This window comes from Hyperoodon ampullatus, assembly GCF_949752795.1.
Source record: "Hyperoodon ampullatus genome assembly, chromosome: X".
Classification (NCBI taxonomy): domain Eukaryota; kingdom Metazoa; phylum Chordata; class Mammalia; order Artiodactyla; family Ziphiidae; genus Hyperoodon; species Hyperoodon ampullatus.
In genome coordinates this window covers 86,271,870-86,289,985 of record NC_136913.1, presented here as the reverse complement: position 1 = coordinate 86,289,985, position 18,116 = coordinate 86,271,870, and positions in this window count along the sequence as shown.

Below are 18,116 nucleotides of genomic sequence, written 5' to 3'. Positions count from 1 at the left end.
CACACAGTCTGTGGTAGTTTTTATGGCAGCCCTAGAAACTAATGTGTTTACCATAACTAAATATTCACAATATCTATCAGTTAGGGTTATGTTCAGGTATGAGGAGCATAAAACTCAAAGTAACAGTGGTTTTATGAGATAGGTTATTGCTCTCTCATATGAAAGTTCAGATTACAAAAAGCACAGAACTGTCATGGCATCTCTGGTCCATGATATGCATTTGAGGTCCCAGTTCCTTCAAGTCTATCACTCTGCCATATTGAGTATGATGCCTTTACCTTTATGTTTCAATACTGTGACATCTGTATTCCAGACACGAGGATGGAGGAGAACTTGAAGTAGAGAAGGCAAAGTTGTCAATGGAAGAAGAACCCTGGAAGCTGCTTCATATTATTTCTGCTTATGTAGCATTGCAAATAACTGTGACTCGTGGCTACATTTAGATATAAGGAAGGTTGGCAGTGTAATATTTAGCTCAGCTAAAAAGTGTACTACTATGAAAAAAGTGGATACTGGAGAAAGAAACAAGTTGTAGCCTCTGATGCACTCTACTGCATTGACTATCCAAATGACATTGCTCACCCTTCCTTCCAAACATAGAACATATTTCACTCATTCCCAAGAGAGAAGACCCAATTTTCCATTTAGTTACTGTGTTCATCTCAAAGTTCAAGATATCTGGTGACACACCTTTTTTTTTTTTAATCTTTATTGGAGTATAATTGCTTTACAATGGTGTGGTAGTTTCTGCTTTATAACAAAGTAAATCAGTTATACATACACATATGTTCCCATATCTCTTGCTTCTTGCATCTCCCTCCCTCCCACCCTCCATATCCCACCCTTCTAGGTGGTCACAAAGCACAGAGCTGATCTCCCTGTGCTATGTGGCTGCTTCCCACTAGCTATCTATTTTACGTTTGCTAGTGTATATATGTCCATGCCACTCTCTCGCTTTGTCACAGCTTACCCCTCCCCCTCCTTACACATATATATATGGTATTTAAGAAAAAAATGTCATGATGACACACCTTTTAAAAATCACATTCAGATGTGATTCATTGTGTTCTGGCCACCTATAAACTAAGAAATAAGTTCATTGTGCTTTGGTCACCCATAAACTAAGAGAAAATTCATCTGACCTCGCACTCACCATCCAGTATACAATTGTAGAGAAGAAACAGAATAGTTACAACAAAACCTCACATATATAAAAGGAGAGAATGAGAACTATTCAGAAGTTACTCATCCACAGCAATGATCAAATCATTTGGGGCAGAAGTTGTAAACATCCTGAACAGAAGCACAGAAGTATTAAATTGAATTTTATGAATGGAACAGTTATTTCATATAGCTGATTAGTGATTTCAATGAACTGACCGGTTTATTTAAGTGTTCATAAATAACAACTGAATTATCCCTTGATCAGTCTATTTCAAATGATCTTAAAAGTTAATACAATTTCTGATCCAACATAAAAGAAAAGGAAGAGAATGAAAATTACATTTACTGATTGCCTATTATATTCATTCATTCAACAAATTAAAAAATAATGATTTACCGCTATTCTGGACATTGGGGATAGAGTGAAGAAAACTGGTAAAGTGCATGCTTTCATGGAGCTTATTCTAACAACAAGGGATAGTCAATAAACAAAAACATAGTTAAGTATATGTTGTACCGTGTTTTAAGTGCTATAGAGAAAAATAAAGCTTGATATAGGTCTTAGGAAGAGCCAGGTTGGGGTGGTTATTGGTGGTAGTGTTTTAAACAGAGTTGTTAAGGAATATTTGAGTAGAGACCCAAAGAGACTGTGAAAGGTTGCATTTCAGTCTTAAGAATCATAGATAATTATATATCTATTATATATATATATTTATATATATAATAAATATATATATAAATTTATACATATATATATATATATATATACACATCTTATTCATCCTTCAGAACATTGCTGTCATAAACATCAATTGTCTGGATTATAATCTTACAGAGGAGGAAAAGAAGAGGGAAGATGGGAAAACTATACTTAAAGAAAACAAGTGTCATATATCAAGGTGATCCAAAGACTAGATCTATACTCAGGTCTTATCACCTGCTGTACTTTCAACCTGCCTCAATTCCTCAGATACTGTTTAGATGCATTTTGGAATTTTTATGCTTATGTCATTTATAAAATACACAAAAAAATTTATTTTTTTAAGGCAAACATTACCTTTCTATATTTTATTATGGATGGACAAAGAAATATGGGCAGTACTGAACAGGGGCATAAGGCTTTAGAAGCAGATTGAAGGTGGATCCCAGGCCTACAACCTACCCGTTGTGAGAATTTAGTCAAGTTGGTTTGAGTCTCAGTTTTCCAGGCTATTAAAATGGGTTAACACCTACTTATCTTAAAGCTTTTAGGAAATTCAACATAAGCATTAATATTAAGGCTCTAGAATCCTACCTGGTAGATGCTCAGTGGTGATGCCCTTGCCCTTTTCCACAACATATCTAAAAACCACTTTAAAATTTTTGAAAAGTTAATAAAACCTAAAAAATATCATTCATAAGAATATAAACTTAATTCAGTTTGATGTAAATAATAAGGTGTTGAAAAAGGGGAATTTTGGAGTCAGGCAGACCTAGAGTTTCCTCCCTGTTCCATTACTTAATAATATGTGTCTGGTATGTAGTCAGGCAGTTTAGCTGCATTCTTGCTTGATTCTCACAGCACTCCTGTGAGTTCAGTCTTATTCTATTTTACTGATGTGAAATAGACTCAGAGAGGTTAAGTGATATATCCGTGATCACAAAGCAGCAAATATGGTATTAGAATCCACGCCTATTCAATACAAACCCATGCTTTTTCTATTGTATTTATTGTACTGCCATTACAGCTATCAGTTGGTAGATCAGATAAGCATTGTCATATTGTCTACTTTAGTTCTCTAAAGTCTTAAGAGATCTAATAGTACAATGAGAGGTTGGATCAAAGGAATACCCATCAATTTTAATTTCTGATTCTTACATACCACTGAAGGGTTTTCCATCTTTTGAGTCACTTTTTAATTGTCCATGACATAAGTTATATGTTTGTTGCATTTCAGGGGAAACATCCCAGTTCAACTTTGACATTCTGAATTTCTTCACTGGTTCCCAGTTTGTTGATTGTGTCACAAAGTTTTCTCAGAGTTGGATTAGTCTGGCAGTGGAATGGGATCATGCAAATGTAGGTGGATATTCTCTACAATAAAATGTAAGTGCCCTTGAAATCAGCTTATAAGAGTTTTAATTCTGTTTCCATCACAATATTTTGGACAATTATTTTGATTTTTTAAGGCAAATGTCTCAGTGATCACATTTTCAACAATCACATTTGTCTCTGGATATATATTGCTGCAGGAAGGAGACTTTGTTGAGGAATACCAATATCCTTAGTATGAGTACTTCAATTTACTTATGAAAAAATAAATGCTTGGGGCTTCCTACCACTTTATTGATTCCATGTGTATTATTGTGCCTATTTTTAAAAGCATTCTTTGAGTGTACATCGTTAGGTTCTTTGAAAGCAAGGGAATAAATGTAAAAATGTTCAAAATTAGTAGTAGTTTCGATAGACCACCACCTTATTTTTCTGAGAGTGTTTGTATAGGAGTCTCCATAGGAGTTATGTCAATTAACTACAAGATTTGGAGTTTTAGAAAGGCAATACAGAATTTTAACAACACCAATATCAAAATAATTCCCATTCTATCTGTAAAATTAAAAACTCATGAAGATTATCACATACGTATTTGGTGAGATAGTGTTTTGTTGTCTTTTCCTAAAAACAGAATAGGAAGAAAACCCACTAAACTTTCTCTCAGGGTTTCATACTTAATCAACTGAAAATTTTACATTTTCAAGAGAAATCATGTTTGATCTAAGAAGACTTATAACACTGAATCATTTTTTCCAACACTTGACATTGTTTGTTATCAATATCAAAATTTCTTAGTTTTTTAAAAAGGTTTCTCTTAATTTTTATAAATTATCTTAATATTATTGAACCAACATTCATGATTCTTGTCTTGCTCACTGTCATTCGAAACTGAAAATGTACCAGTGTCTTTAACAATACCAGTAACAGACTTTGTAAATAATCAACTAATACTGTCCATAACAGTTCAATACTGAGTTATAATTGTAAATTCAGTGAGCACTTCTCCCATCTATAGTTTACTCTAAGTTATACAAAATACTTTTGTAAAATAAGAATAAATTGGAGTTTTTCCTTTGTTAGTTACCATATTTGTGACTCAAAAAAGTAAGGATATAGCTTGGCAAAAATTATGAGTGATTATTTATTGGATGCCCATTATATGACAAGTGCTTTCCTAATAATACTTCATATAATCCCCACAGAAGCCTGTGTGAAAAGTATTATGATATCCATTTTACAGATAATAAAATTGAGGGTTTTAGAAATTTATAACTTTTCCAAGTACATATGGCTAATAGGCAGTAGAGCCAGAATTTAAACCCAGATATATTTGCTTCCAAAGCCTGTTTTCTTTCATTGGGTGAAATTTCTTCCTTAGATTACTTTAAATGAGAAAAGTCCTGAAGAATTCAAGACATATGTTCTTTATAAGTCTGGGTTATTATTTTTTTTAGCTGCTTTCTCCCTTGAAAGCTGAACTTTCATTTATCATCAAAGTTAAAACTACTGTTTATTTTTCATAAACTTAACTTTTTTCTGGGCCTCTTCTGTTTTAGTGGCCTCTTGATTGTAAAATTGGAAAAAAGGAGGGAAGAACTGTGGTATCACTTCTAGGAATTTTGTCACATGTCATTATCTTCACTTGAATTAAAAATTGTATATTTTAATCTCTTCAGTTTTTATGTATGTGTCTATTCTATCAGCCTTAATGTAAATTATTTAATGTAAACCTGGGTCTTTATTAAGCACATTGTACTAAAAAGTTCCTATTTGTCTTGAGAATTACTAAACTATATTGCATCTTTATGAAGAAGTACATATTTCTCAGGGAAATAATTCTTTTAAAAAGCTTAAAATCCATAACCATGGGGAAAAATTCCAGTTGGTTAAATACAGGGAATTGAAAGTCTATTCCAAGAATGCCTTTTGGCATCAGACCCATGGCATGTTCATTTTATTGTAAAATAGATAAAATTTCAGTCTTGTAAATTTATTGTCTCTTAGTAATCTACCGAGAAGTGAGCAAGTGTCAATGACCATGCTGTCTTTAGTTAAATGATTCACCTCAGGTGTATTATTTACTGTTAAACACAGCATTGTGCTTGCCAGAATGGAAATTGATTTAGTGAGAGATTACAGAAGAAATGGTGATGTTTTCCTACATAGTTTGTTTTCTTCTATCACTAACCTGATTTTTTTATTTTAATTTTTTTAAACATCATTTTTTAACATCTTTATTGGAGTATTATTGCTTTACATTGTTGTGTTAGTTGCTGCTGTATAGCAAAGTGAATCAGCTATACGTATACTTACATCCCCATATCCCCTCCCTTTTGCGTCTCCCTCCCACCTTCCCTATCTCACTCTTTTAGGTGGTCACAAAGCACTGAGCTGATCTCCCTGTGCTATGTGGCTACTTCCCACTAGCTATCTATTTGAAATATTACTAACCTGAATTTGTATTTTGTTTCTTACAGACATTTTGCAAAACATGAGAAAAAAATACTAAGTAAATCATTTTGTGTTTTGAGGGTCTCCTTCATCCATTCTTGGGTCTTACTAACTCAACCTGGTTCTCAGTTCAGCCAAAAGCATGATGCTTCACTGTCCAGTCTTCACTCCCTTATCATTTCTTACTGTGAGCAATACTCACCCAGTGTACAGGTAACTGCATGCCAGACGTGATTTATAGATATTAAAAACTCCTCTGCCTAAATAGCTCCCATTGTCAAGAAATCTGATATGAATTTTTTCTTTAGCAATTCTTTTGAGTTGAGTGTTGAAGAAGTATTTCAAATGAAAATGTTATATGGGTAGAGTAATGTATTATAAGACATTAAATTTCTTCTTATTTTATTAATTAATACAATGTTGGAACATCTACTATATGATAAAGTACATGGCTTGTCACTGTGGGGTGAAAGACAAATTAAAAAAGAAAAGAGTCTCAGTATTCAAGAAATTTAATTGAGGGGTTAAGATAACTCCAGCCACCTGATTGCAAACCTGAACAATAACATGGACAAGACTGGGTGGACTACTTCTTTGGAGGAGGTCTAGGGTCAGCAATGGAGCGATGGTACGATGGTATTGTGTAACATTGTATGTGTGTGTGTGTGTGTGTGTGTGTGCACTGCATCCTAAGTGAGAGAGAATGAGGCCACAACACAACCTACCAAGCACTTGTTCTGGTTGTAAGTGCTGTTGCACTCATCCATAATCACATATTGCTTGTTGATTCTGCCATTCCAGGAAGTTGAATGACTTCTGCCTAGTAGACTTTATAGAAGGCTGGGTGGTCACTGGAGTGAAAAATATGCTGTATGTACTGAGATTGGTGACAAAAAATAAGAAAATAAAATTTTTTATTATGATTTGCCTTGTCTTTGATCCCTTTCCATCTATTCTATGTGCCTGAGACAGCCTGAGAACTTTTACTAAACTCTAGACTTCTTTTACTTATAAACAGGACTTAAAAATATGTTCCCCATTGAAATGTAAAATGGTGCAGGCTCTGTGGAAAATAGTATGGTGGTTCCTCAAGAAATTAAACATAAAATTACCATAAGATTCAGCAATTTTGCTTCTGAGTATATACAAAAAGAATTGAAATCAGGGACTTGAACAGCTATTTATACATCAATGTTCATAGCAGCATTATTCACAATAGCTAAAATTTACAAACAACTCAAATGTTGATTGACAGATGAGTAGATAAACAAAATGTGGTGTATATACACCATAGACTACTATTCAGCCTTAAAAAAGAAATGAAATTCTGACACATGCTACAACATGGATTAACATTAGGCTAAGTGAAATAAGCTAGATACAAGAGGACACATTTTGTATGATTCCACTTATATGAGGTACCCAGAGTAGTCAAACTCATAGATATAGCAAGTATAATGGTGGTTGCCAGGGCCTAGGGAGAAGGGGAAATGGAGTTATTATTTAATGAGTATGGAGTTTCAGTTTGGGATGATGAAACAGTTCTGGAGATGGGTGGTGATGATGGTTGCACAACAATGTGAATGTACTTAATGCAGTGAAGCTGTGCACTTAAAAATGGTTAAAATGGTAAATGTTATATGTATTTTATCACAATAAGGAATTAAAAAAAATTAAAAACAGGTTTCCCCAAGTGTTCTCTGAGTAAGCAGAAAATTCCATGACACATCTGCATTATAAATTTTACATAGAGACATAAATCTATATGTTTACAAATTATTCCTTGAAGACAAAGCCTACCATTTTTTTTCTTCACAATTAAATACTCTTTTTGAAGCCATGGAAGTATACAGAATGTATATAGTTCTTACCTTCAAACAGTTTATAAACTTGTTAGGTAGACAATAGTAAAACACAGAATGAAGAAAGAAAACTTAAGATACTATATGTCAAACATCACATTTAACAGTGATAAACTTTGAGGACCATAATTACTGTGTAGTTCAAAAGAAAGTTATATTAATAATTAGAGTTGAGTTACAGGAAATAATTTTATGGAAGAAATGATGGCTAGGTTGGGCTTGAAGAATGAATAATATTTGTATGGCTGGAAAGGTTATAGCATGGCATTTTAAGTCATGGGAAGACAATAGAAGTAAAATTATGGGACAGAGATCAAGATGGTGGAGTAAGAGGACATGGAGTTCACCTTCACCCACAAACACATCAAACATGCATCTACATGTGGAAAATCCTCACTGAAAACTAGTTGGAAACTAGCAAATGACCCCTGTACAACCAAACTGTAAGAAAGATACACACGTGCTTGGGTAGGAAGGGAAGAAAAGCAATCATGTAGGGACCTGTGCCCTGAGAGGGGACTCAGAGGAAAAGGGAGATTACATGAGCTGACACTTGCCCTGGAGAGTGAGTGGGTTGAACCATAGACTGGGTGTCCCAGTCTTGGGGTCATAAGCAGAGGAGACAAGCTCCATAGGCTGATTGGAGGACCACTGAGTCAGATAGAATAGCTGGAGAAAACACTATTCTGCTCATGAGGAGCACCTGAGTGCTGACTAGCCCCCAAGGCAGAGGGGAGAAAGATCTGTCCTAGCTTTTGCTGGGTTTCCTGCGACTACCTCACCACCTCCCCAGCCTGAGAAGAGTGAACACTCTGGTCCCACCCACTCCATTCCACAGTGTGGCACTGAATCTGGGGCAGCCAGGACAAGGGAAAGGACTCAACCATGGGATGCAGAGGGACTCAGTCCCAGGGTGGAGCCTGGGTGGGCAACAGTGGCCTTTGTTGGAGCTTTCTCAGACAGCACCCCAGGATCCCCCAGAACTTTGATGGCAGCTGCTATACCACAGCTAGCCCCCTCCCCAACATAAGTGTAGAGTACACATGGGTCCCTGATTGCCCTGTGGAGCAGTTCCACAAGACTGGGTGGTGGGGGCAGTGGGCAGTGATCAGCTGTGAGAGATAAAAGGGGCTCACCACCTGAGGCTGCAATTGAGCAGAACCACAGATGCCTACATAGGCAGTGCATAAGACCTCTGTCTATGCTTGGGCCCCTCTTGCTTCAGCACTCCCGTCCTCAGGAACAAAGGTCCTGGTGCAGGGAGAGGGAAAGTCACACACTTAAAGGGCATAGAGAGAGCTGGAGCCTGACCTCAGGAATTCTGCATCAGCAACTTGAGACAGACCCTACTCCTGACAGGTTGGTGATGGCCATTGAGCAGAAAGGAAATCCCACCTCACACCTGGCACCAGCTCTAACAATTCCATCTCCAGGCCCGCCCCATACCAAGGTTATAGCTGCCAGCATACCCTGAGAAAAGATGTGCCTGGGGACCATGTCAAATCCAGCCTTCCCACCAAAGACATTGGGCACACACAATCTGTATAGAAACACTCCCACATAAGGACACCCCTTCAAGACCATAACAGGTAACTGTTTCACCTAAATTCATAGAGGCATAGAAAATTAAACAAAATGAAAAGGCAGAGGAACTACTCTCAATTGAAAGATCAAGAGAAAACCCTTGAAAAAAATAAATAATGAAACAGAGGTTTAACCAGATAAAGATTTCAAAACATTGGTAATAAAAGTGTTAAGTGAATTAGGGAAAAGAATTGTTCTAATCACTGAATATTTAAACAAGGAACTAGAAAAAAATACCCAATCAGAAATGAAGAATTCAATACCTGAAATAAAAAAACACACTAGAAGGAATGAAGAGCAGACTAAGTGATACAGAAGAACACATAAGTTATCTGGAATATACAGTAATGGAAATCACCCAATCAGAACAGCAGAAAGAAGAATAAATTTAAAAAATGAAAGCAACCTAAGAGATGTCTAATTAACATTAAACATTCAAAACCTTTACATTATAGGAGTTCCAGAAGGAGAAGAAACAGAGGGAGATTGAAAATGTATTTGAGGAAATTGTGGCTGAAAACTTCCCAAACCTGTAGAAGGAAACAGATATCCAGGTAGAGGAAGCACAGAGGGTCCCAAATAAGACAAATCCAAACAGACCTATGCAAAGACATTTCATAATCAAAATGGCATATATTAAAGATAAAGAGAGAATTCTAAAGGCAGCAAGAGAAAAAGAGTCATGTAAAAGGGAATCCCCATAATGTTGTCAGCCAACTTCTCTGCAGAAATTTTACAGGCCAGAAGGGAGTGGTATGATATATTCAAAGTGCTGAAAGCAAAAAAAAAACTTGCAACCTAGGGTTCTCTACCCAGCAATGTTTAGAATAGAAGGAGAGATAATATCTTCTCAGATAAACAAAAACTAAAAGAACTCATCAATACTAAACCTACCCTAAATGAAATATTGAAGGGTCTTCCCTAAATGGAAAAATAAGGAAGAATCTATAGGAAAAGGAATATCCCACTAGGAAAGACAAATATATAGTAAGAATTGAAGATCAACAACTTAAAAAGGCCAGTACATAGATTAAAAGACAAAAAATTGTAAAAGCAACTATAATTATAATAAATAGTTAAGGGGTAAACATTAAGATGTAAAATATGACATCAAAAACACAAATGTGGGGGAGGGGAGTAAAAAATGTAGGTCTCCTAGAATGTGTTTGAACTTAAATGACTACCAGTTTAAAATAAGTAGATATATTATCATATATAACATATATGAACGCATGGTAACCACAAGTCAAAAACCTATAATAGATATACAAAAACCCAAAAGGAAAGAACACAAGTATACTACTAAAGAAAATCATCAAACCACAAGGGAAGAAACAAAAAGAAGAACAGAGAAGAACCAAAAAAAAAAAAAAAAAAAGGAAGACAAGTAATAAAATGGCAATAAGTACATACCAATCAATTATTACTTTAAATGTAAGTGGACTAAATGCTCCGATCAAAAGACATAGGGTGGCTGATCGGATAAAAAAAAATGAACCTTCAGTATGCTGTCTACAAGAAACTCATTTCAGGACTTCCGGGTAAGATGGCAGAAGAGTAAGACGCGGAGATCACCTTCCTCCCCACGGATACACCAGAAATACAGCTACACGTGGAACAACTCCTACAGAACACCTACTGAACGCTGGCAGAAGACCCCAGACCTCCCAAAAGGCAAGAAACTCCCCACGTACCTGGGTAAGGCAAAGCAGAGAGATTCCCCCACAGAGGATCGGTGCTGAGCGGCACTCACCAGCCCGAGAGGCTTGTCTGCTCGCCCGCCAGGGGGGGCGGCGCTGAAAGCTGAGGCTCGGGCTTCGGTCAGAGCGCAGGGAGAGGACTGGGGCTGGTGGCGAGAACTCAGCCTGAAGGGGGCTAATGTGCCACAGCTAGCCGGAAGGGAGTCCGGGAAAACTCTGGAGCTGCCGAAGAGGCAAGAGACTTTTTCTTCCCTCTTGGTTTCCTGGTGCGCGAGGAGAGGGGATTAAGAGCGCTGCTTAAAGGGGCTCCACAGACGGGAGCGAGTCACGACTGAAAGCGCGGAGCCCAGTGACGGGCGTGGGACGCTGGGGCTGCTGCTGCTGCCGCCAAGAAGCCTGTGTGCGAGCGCAGGTCACTGTCCACACCGCCCTTCCGGGAGCCTGTGCAGCCCGCCACTGCCGGGGTCCCGGGATCCAGGGGCGGCTTCCCTGGAAGAACGCACGGCGCGCCTCAGGCTGGTGCAACGTCACGCCGACCTCTGCCGCTGCAGGCTCGCCCCGCACTCCGTGCCCCTCCCTCCCGCCCGGCCTGAGTGAGCCAGAGTCCCCGAAGAGGCTGCTCCTTTAACCCTGTCCTGTCTGAGCGAAGAACAGACGCCCTCCGGCGACCTACACGCAGAGGCGGGGCCAAATCCAATGCTGAGACCCAGGAGCTGTGAGAACAAAGAAGAGAAAGGGAAACCTCTCCCAGCAGCCTCAGAAGCAGCGGATTAAAGCTCCATAATCAACTTGATGTACCCTGCATCTGTGGAATACATAAATAGACAACAAATCATCCCAAATTGAGGAGCCAGGAGTCAGTGCTGTGCCTCTGAGGTGGGAGAGCCAACCTCAGGACACTGGTCCACAAGAGACCTCCCAGCTCCACATAATATCAAACGGCGAAAATCTTCCAGAGATCTCCATCTCAACACCAGCACCCAGCTTCACTCAACGACCAGCAAGCTACAGTGCTGGACACCCTATGCCAAACAACTAGCAAGACAGGAACACAACGCCACCCAATAGCAGAGAGGTGGCCTAAAATCGTAAAAAGTCCGCAGAGAGCCCAAAACACACCACCAGACGTGGACCTGCCCACCAGAAAGACAAGATCCAGCCTCATCCACCAGAACACAGGCACTAGTACCCTCCACCAGGAAGCCTACACAACCCACTAAACCAACCTTAGCCACTGGGGACAGACACCAAAAACAACGGGAACTACGAACCTGCAGCCTGCAAAAAGGAGACCCCAAACACAGTAACATAAGCAAAATGAGAAGACAGAAAAACACACAGCAGGAGAAGGAGCAAGATAAAAACCCACCAGACCTAAAAAATGAAGAGGTAATAGGCAGTCTACCTGAAAAAGAATTCAGAATAATGATGGTAAAGATGATCCAAGATTCTATTTCCCAGATCCAGAATCTTGGAAATAGAATAGACAAAATGCAAGAAACAGTTAACAAGGACCTAGAAGAACTAAAGGTGAATCAAGCATTGATTAAAAACACAATAAATGAAATAAAAAATACTCTAGATGGGATCAATAGCAGAATAAATGAGGCAGAAGAACGGATAAGTGAGGTGGAAGATAAAATAGTGGAAATAACTGCTTCAGAGCAAAATAAAGAAAAAAGAATGAAAAGAACAGAGGACAGTCTCAGAGACATCTGGGACAACATTAAATGCACCAACATTCGAATTATAGGGATTCCAGAAGAAGAAGAGAAAAAGAAAGGGACTGAGAAAACATTTAAAGAGATTATAGTTGAAAACTTCCCTAATATGGGAAAGGAAATAGTTAATCAAGTCCAGGAGGCACAGAGAGTCCCATACAGAATAAATCCAAGAAGAAATACGCCAAGACACATATTAATCAAACTGTCAAAAATTAAACACAAAGAAATCATATTAAAAGCAGCAAGGCAAAAACAACAAATAACACACAAGGGAATCCCCATCAGGTTAACAGCTGATCTCTCAGCAGAAACTCTACAAGCCAGAAGGGAGTGGCAGGACATAATTAAAGTGATGAAGGAGAAAAACCTGCAACCAAGACTACTCTACCCAGCAAAGATCTCATTCAGATTTGATGGAGAAATTAAAACGTTTACAGACAAGCAAAAGCTGAGAGAGTTCAGCACCACCAAACCAGCTTTACAACAAATGCTAAAGGAACTTCTCTAGGCAAGAAACACAACAGAAGGACTATACCTACAATAACGAACCCAAAGCCATTAAGGAAATGGGAATAGGAACATACATATCGATAATTACCTTAAATGTAAATGGACTAAATGCTCCCACCAAAAGACACAGATTGGCTGAATGGATACAAAAACAAGACCCATATATATGCTGTCTACAAGAGACCACTTCAGACCTAGAGACACATACAGACTGAAAGTAAGGGGATGGAAAAAGATATTCCATGCAAATGGAAACCAAAAGAAAGCTGGAGTAGCAATTCTCATATCTGACAAAATAGACTTTAAAATAAAGACTACTAGAAGAGACAAAGAAGGACACTACATAATGATCAAGGGGTCGATCCAAGAAGAAGATATAACAATTGTAAATATTTATGCACCAAACATAGGAGCACCTCAATGCACAAGGCAAATATTAACAGCCATAAAAGGAGAAATCGACAGTAACACAATCATAGTAGGGGACTTTAACACCCCACTTTCACCAATGGACAGATCATCCAAAATGAAAATAAATAAGGAATCACAAGCTTTAAGTGACACATTAAACAAGATGGACTTAATTGATATTTATAGGACATTCCATCCAAAAACAACAGAATACACATTTTTCTCAAGTGCTTATGGAACATTCTCCAGGATAGATCATATCTTGGGTCACAAATCAAGCCTTGGTAAATTTAAGAAAATTGAAATTGTATCAAGTATCTTTTCCGACCACAATGCTATGAGACTAGATATCAATTACAGGAAAAGAGCTGTAAAAAATACAAACGCATGGAGGCTAAACAATACACTACTTAATAACGAAGTGATCACTGAAGAAATCAAAGAGGAAATTAAAAAATACCTAGAAACAAATGACAATGGAGACACGACGACCCAAAACCTATGGGATACAGTAAAAGCAGTTCTAAGAGGGAAGTTTATAGCAATACAATCCCACCTTAAGAAACAAGAAACATCTCGAATAAACAACCTAACCTTGCACCTAAAGCAATTAGAGAAAGAAGAACAAAAATATCCCAAAGTTAGCAGAAGGAAAGAAATCATAAAAATCAGATTAGAAATAAATGAAAAAGAAATGAAGGAAATGATAGCAAAAATCAATAAAACTAAAAGCTGGTTCTTTGAGAAGATAAACAAAATTGATAAACCATTAGCCAGACTCATCAAGAAAAAAAGAGAGAAGACTCAAATCAATAGAATTAGAAATGAAAAAGGAGAAGTAACAACTGACACTGCAGAAATACAAAAGATCATGAGAGATTGCTATAAGCAACTCTATGACAATAAAATGGACAACCTGGAAGAAATGAACAAATTCTTAGAAATGCACAACCTGCCAAGACTGAATCAGGAAGAAATAGAACATATGAAGAGACCAATCACAAGCACTGAAATTGAAGCTGTGATAAAAAAATCTTCCAACAAACAAAAGCCCAGGACCAGATGGCTTCACAGGCGAATTCTATCAAGCATTTAGAGAAGAGCTAACACCTATCCTTCTCAAACTCTTCCAAAATATAGCAGAGGGAGGAACACTTCCTAACTCATTCTACGAGGCCACCATCACCTTGATACCAAAACCAGACAAGGATGTCACAAAGAAAGAAAACTACAGGCCAATATCACTGATGTACATAGATGCAAAAATCCTCAACAAAATACTAGCAAACAGAATCCAACAGCGTATTAAAAGGATCATACACCATGATCAAGTGGGGTTTATTCCAGGAATGCAAGGATTCTTCAATATACGCAAATCAATCAATGTGATACAACATATTAAGAAGTTGAAGGAGAAAAACCATATGATCATCTCAATAGATGCAGAGAAAGCTTTTGACAAAATTCAACACCCATTTATGATAAAAACCCTGCAGAAAGTAGTCATAGAGGGAACTTTCCTCAACATAATAAAGGCCATATATGACAAACCCACAGCCAGCATCGTCCTCAATGGTGAAAAACTGAAATCATTTCCACTAAGATCAGGAACAGGACAAGGTTGCCCACTCTCACCACTCTTATTCAACATAGTTTTGGAAGTTTTAACCACAGCAATCAGAGAAGAGAAGGAAATAAAAGGAATCCAAATCGGAAAAGAAGAAGAAAAGCTGTCACTGTTTGCAGATGACATGATACTATACATAGAGAATCCTAAAGATGCTACCAGAAGACTACTAGAGCTAATCAATGAATTTGGTAAAGTTGCAGGATACAAAATTAATGCACAGAAATCTCTGGCATTCCTATATACTAATGATGAAAAATCTGAAAGTGAAATCAAGGAAACACTCCCATTTACCATTGCAACAAAAAGAATAAAATATCTAGGAATAAACCTACCTAAGGAGACAAAAGACCTGTATGCAGAAAATTATAAGACACTGATGAAAGAAATTAAAGATGATACAAATAGATGGAGAGATATACCATGTTCTTGGATTGGAAGAAGCAACATTGTGAAAATGACTCTACTACCCAAAGAAATCTACAGATTCAATGCAATCCCTATCAAACTACCACTGGCATTTTTCACAGAACTAGAGCAAAAAATTTCACACTTTGTATGGAAACACAAAAGACCCCGAATAGCCAAAGCAATCTTGAGAACGAAAAATGGAGATGGAGGAATCAGGCTGCCTGACTTCAGACTATCCTAGAAAGCTACAGTAATCAAGACAGTATGGTACTGGCACAAAAACAGAAAGATAGATCAATGGAACAGGATAGAAAGCCCAGAGATAAACCCACGGATATATGATCACCTTATCTTTGATAAAGGAGGCAGGAATGTACAGTGGAGAAAGGACAGTCTCTTCAATAAGTGGTGTTGGGAAAACTGGATAGGGACATGTAAAAGTATGAGATTAGATCACTCCCAAACACCATACACAAAAATAAGCTCAAAATGGATTAAAGACCTAAATGTAAGGCCAGACACTATCAAACTCTTAGAGGAAAACATAGGCAGAACACTCTATGACATAAATCACAGCAAGATCCTTTTTGACCCACCTCCTAGGGAAATGGAAATAAAGACAAAAATAAACACATGGGACCTAATGAAACTTAAAAGCTTTTGCACAGCAAAGGAAACCATAAACAAGACCAAAAGACAACCCTCAGAATGGGAGAAAATATTTGCAAATGAAGCAACTGACAAAGGATTAATCTCCAAAATTTATAAGCAGCTCATGCAGCTCAATAACAAAAAAACAAACAGCCCAATCCAAAAATGGGCAGAAGACCTAAATAGATATTTCTCCACAGAAGATATACAGACTGCCAACAAACACATGAAAGGATGCTCAACATCTTTAGTCATTAGAGAAATGCAAATCAAAACTAAAATGAGATATCATCTCACACCAGTCAGAATGGCCATCATCAAAAAATCTAGAAACAATAAATGCTGGACAGGGTGTGGAAAAAAGGGAACCCTCTTGCACTGCTGGTGGGAATGTGAATTGGTACAGCCACTATGGAGAACGGTATGGAGGTTCCTTGAAAAACTACAAATAGAACTACCATATGACCCAGCAATCCCACTACTGGGCATATACCCTGAGAAAACCATAATTCAAAAAGAGACATGTACCAAAATGTTCATAGCAGCCCTATTTACAATAGCCCAGAGATGGAAACAACCTAAGTGTCCATCATCGGATGAATGGGTAAAGAAGATGTGGCACATATATACAATGGAATATTACTCAGCCATAAAAAGAAATGAAATTGAGCTATTTGTAATGAGGTGGATGGACCTAGAGTCTGTCATACAGAGTGAAGTAAGTCAGAAAGAGAAAGACAAATACTGTATGCTGACACATATATATGGAATTTAAGAAAAAAAATGTCATGAAGAAGATAGGGGTAAGACAGGAATAAAGACACAGACCTACTAGAGAATGGACTTGAGGATATGGGGAGGGGGAAGGGTAAGGTGTGACAAAGTGAAAGAGCTGCATGGACATATATACACTACCAAACGTAAGGTAGATAGCTAGTGGGAAGCAGCTGCATAGCACAGGGAGATCAGCTCGGTTCTTTGTGAACGCCTGGAGGGGTGGGATAGGGAGGGTGGGAGGGAGACGCAAAAGGGAGGGGATATGGGAACATATGTATATGTATAACTGATTAAATTTGTTATAAAGCAAAAAAATAAAAATTAAAAAAAATAATAAAAAAAAAAGAAACTCATTTCAGGGCTAAAGACACACACAAACTGATAGTGAACAGATGGAAAAATATTTCATGCAAATAGAAATGACAAGAAAGCCAGGGCTAGCAATACTCATATAAGGCAAAATAGACTTTAAAACAAGGGCAATAACAAAAGACACAGAAGTGTATTATGTAATGATAAAGGAATCAATACAATAAATGCATATTATACTCCATAACATTAACATATATGTACCCAATATAGGAGAACTTAAATATATAAAGCAAATATCAGAAGAAATAAAGGGAGAAATTGACAAAAATACAATAACTGTAGAGGAGTTTAACAATCCACTTACATCATTGGACAGTTCATACAGACATAAAATCAATAAGTCAAAAGCAGTCTTAAATGACACAGTAGACCAATTGGACTTAATAGATGTCTACAGAACATTTCATTCAAAACCAGCAGAATACACATTCTTTTCAATTGCACATGGGTCATTCCCTTGCATAGATCACATGATAGTCCAGAAAACAAGTCTCAAAAAATTTAAAAAGTTAGAAATTATATTAAGCTTTTTTTCCTGACCATGATGGTATGAAATGAGAAATCTACTGCAGAAATAAAAATGGTAAAAGAATAAACAGGTGAAGACTAAACAACATGCTATTAAAAAACCAATGGGTCAATGATGAAATCAAAGAGGAAATCAGAAACTACTTTGAGACAAATGAAAATGGTAACACAACTTTCCAAAATCTGTGGGCTACAGAAAAAACAGTTCTAACAGGGAAGTTCATAACAATACAGGCTTTCCTCAAGAAAAAAGAAAAATCTCAAACATATGGCCCTAACTTACCACCTAAAGGAATAAACAAAAGAAGAGAA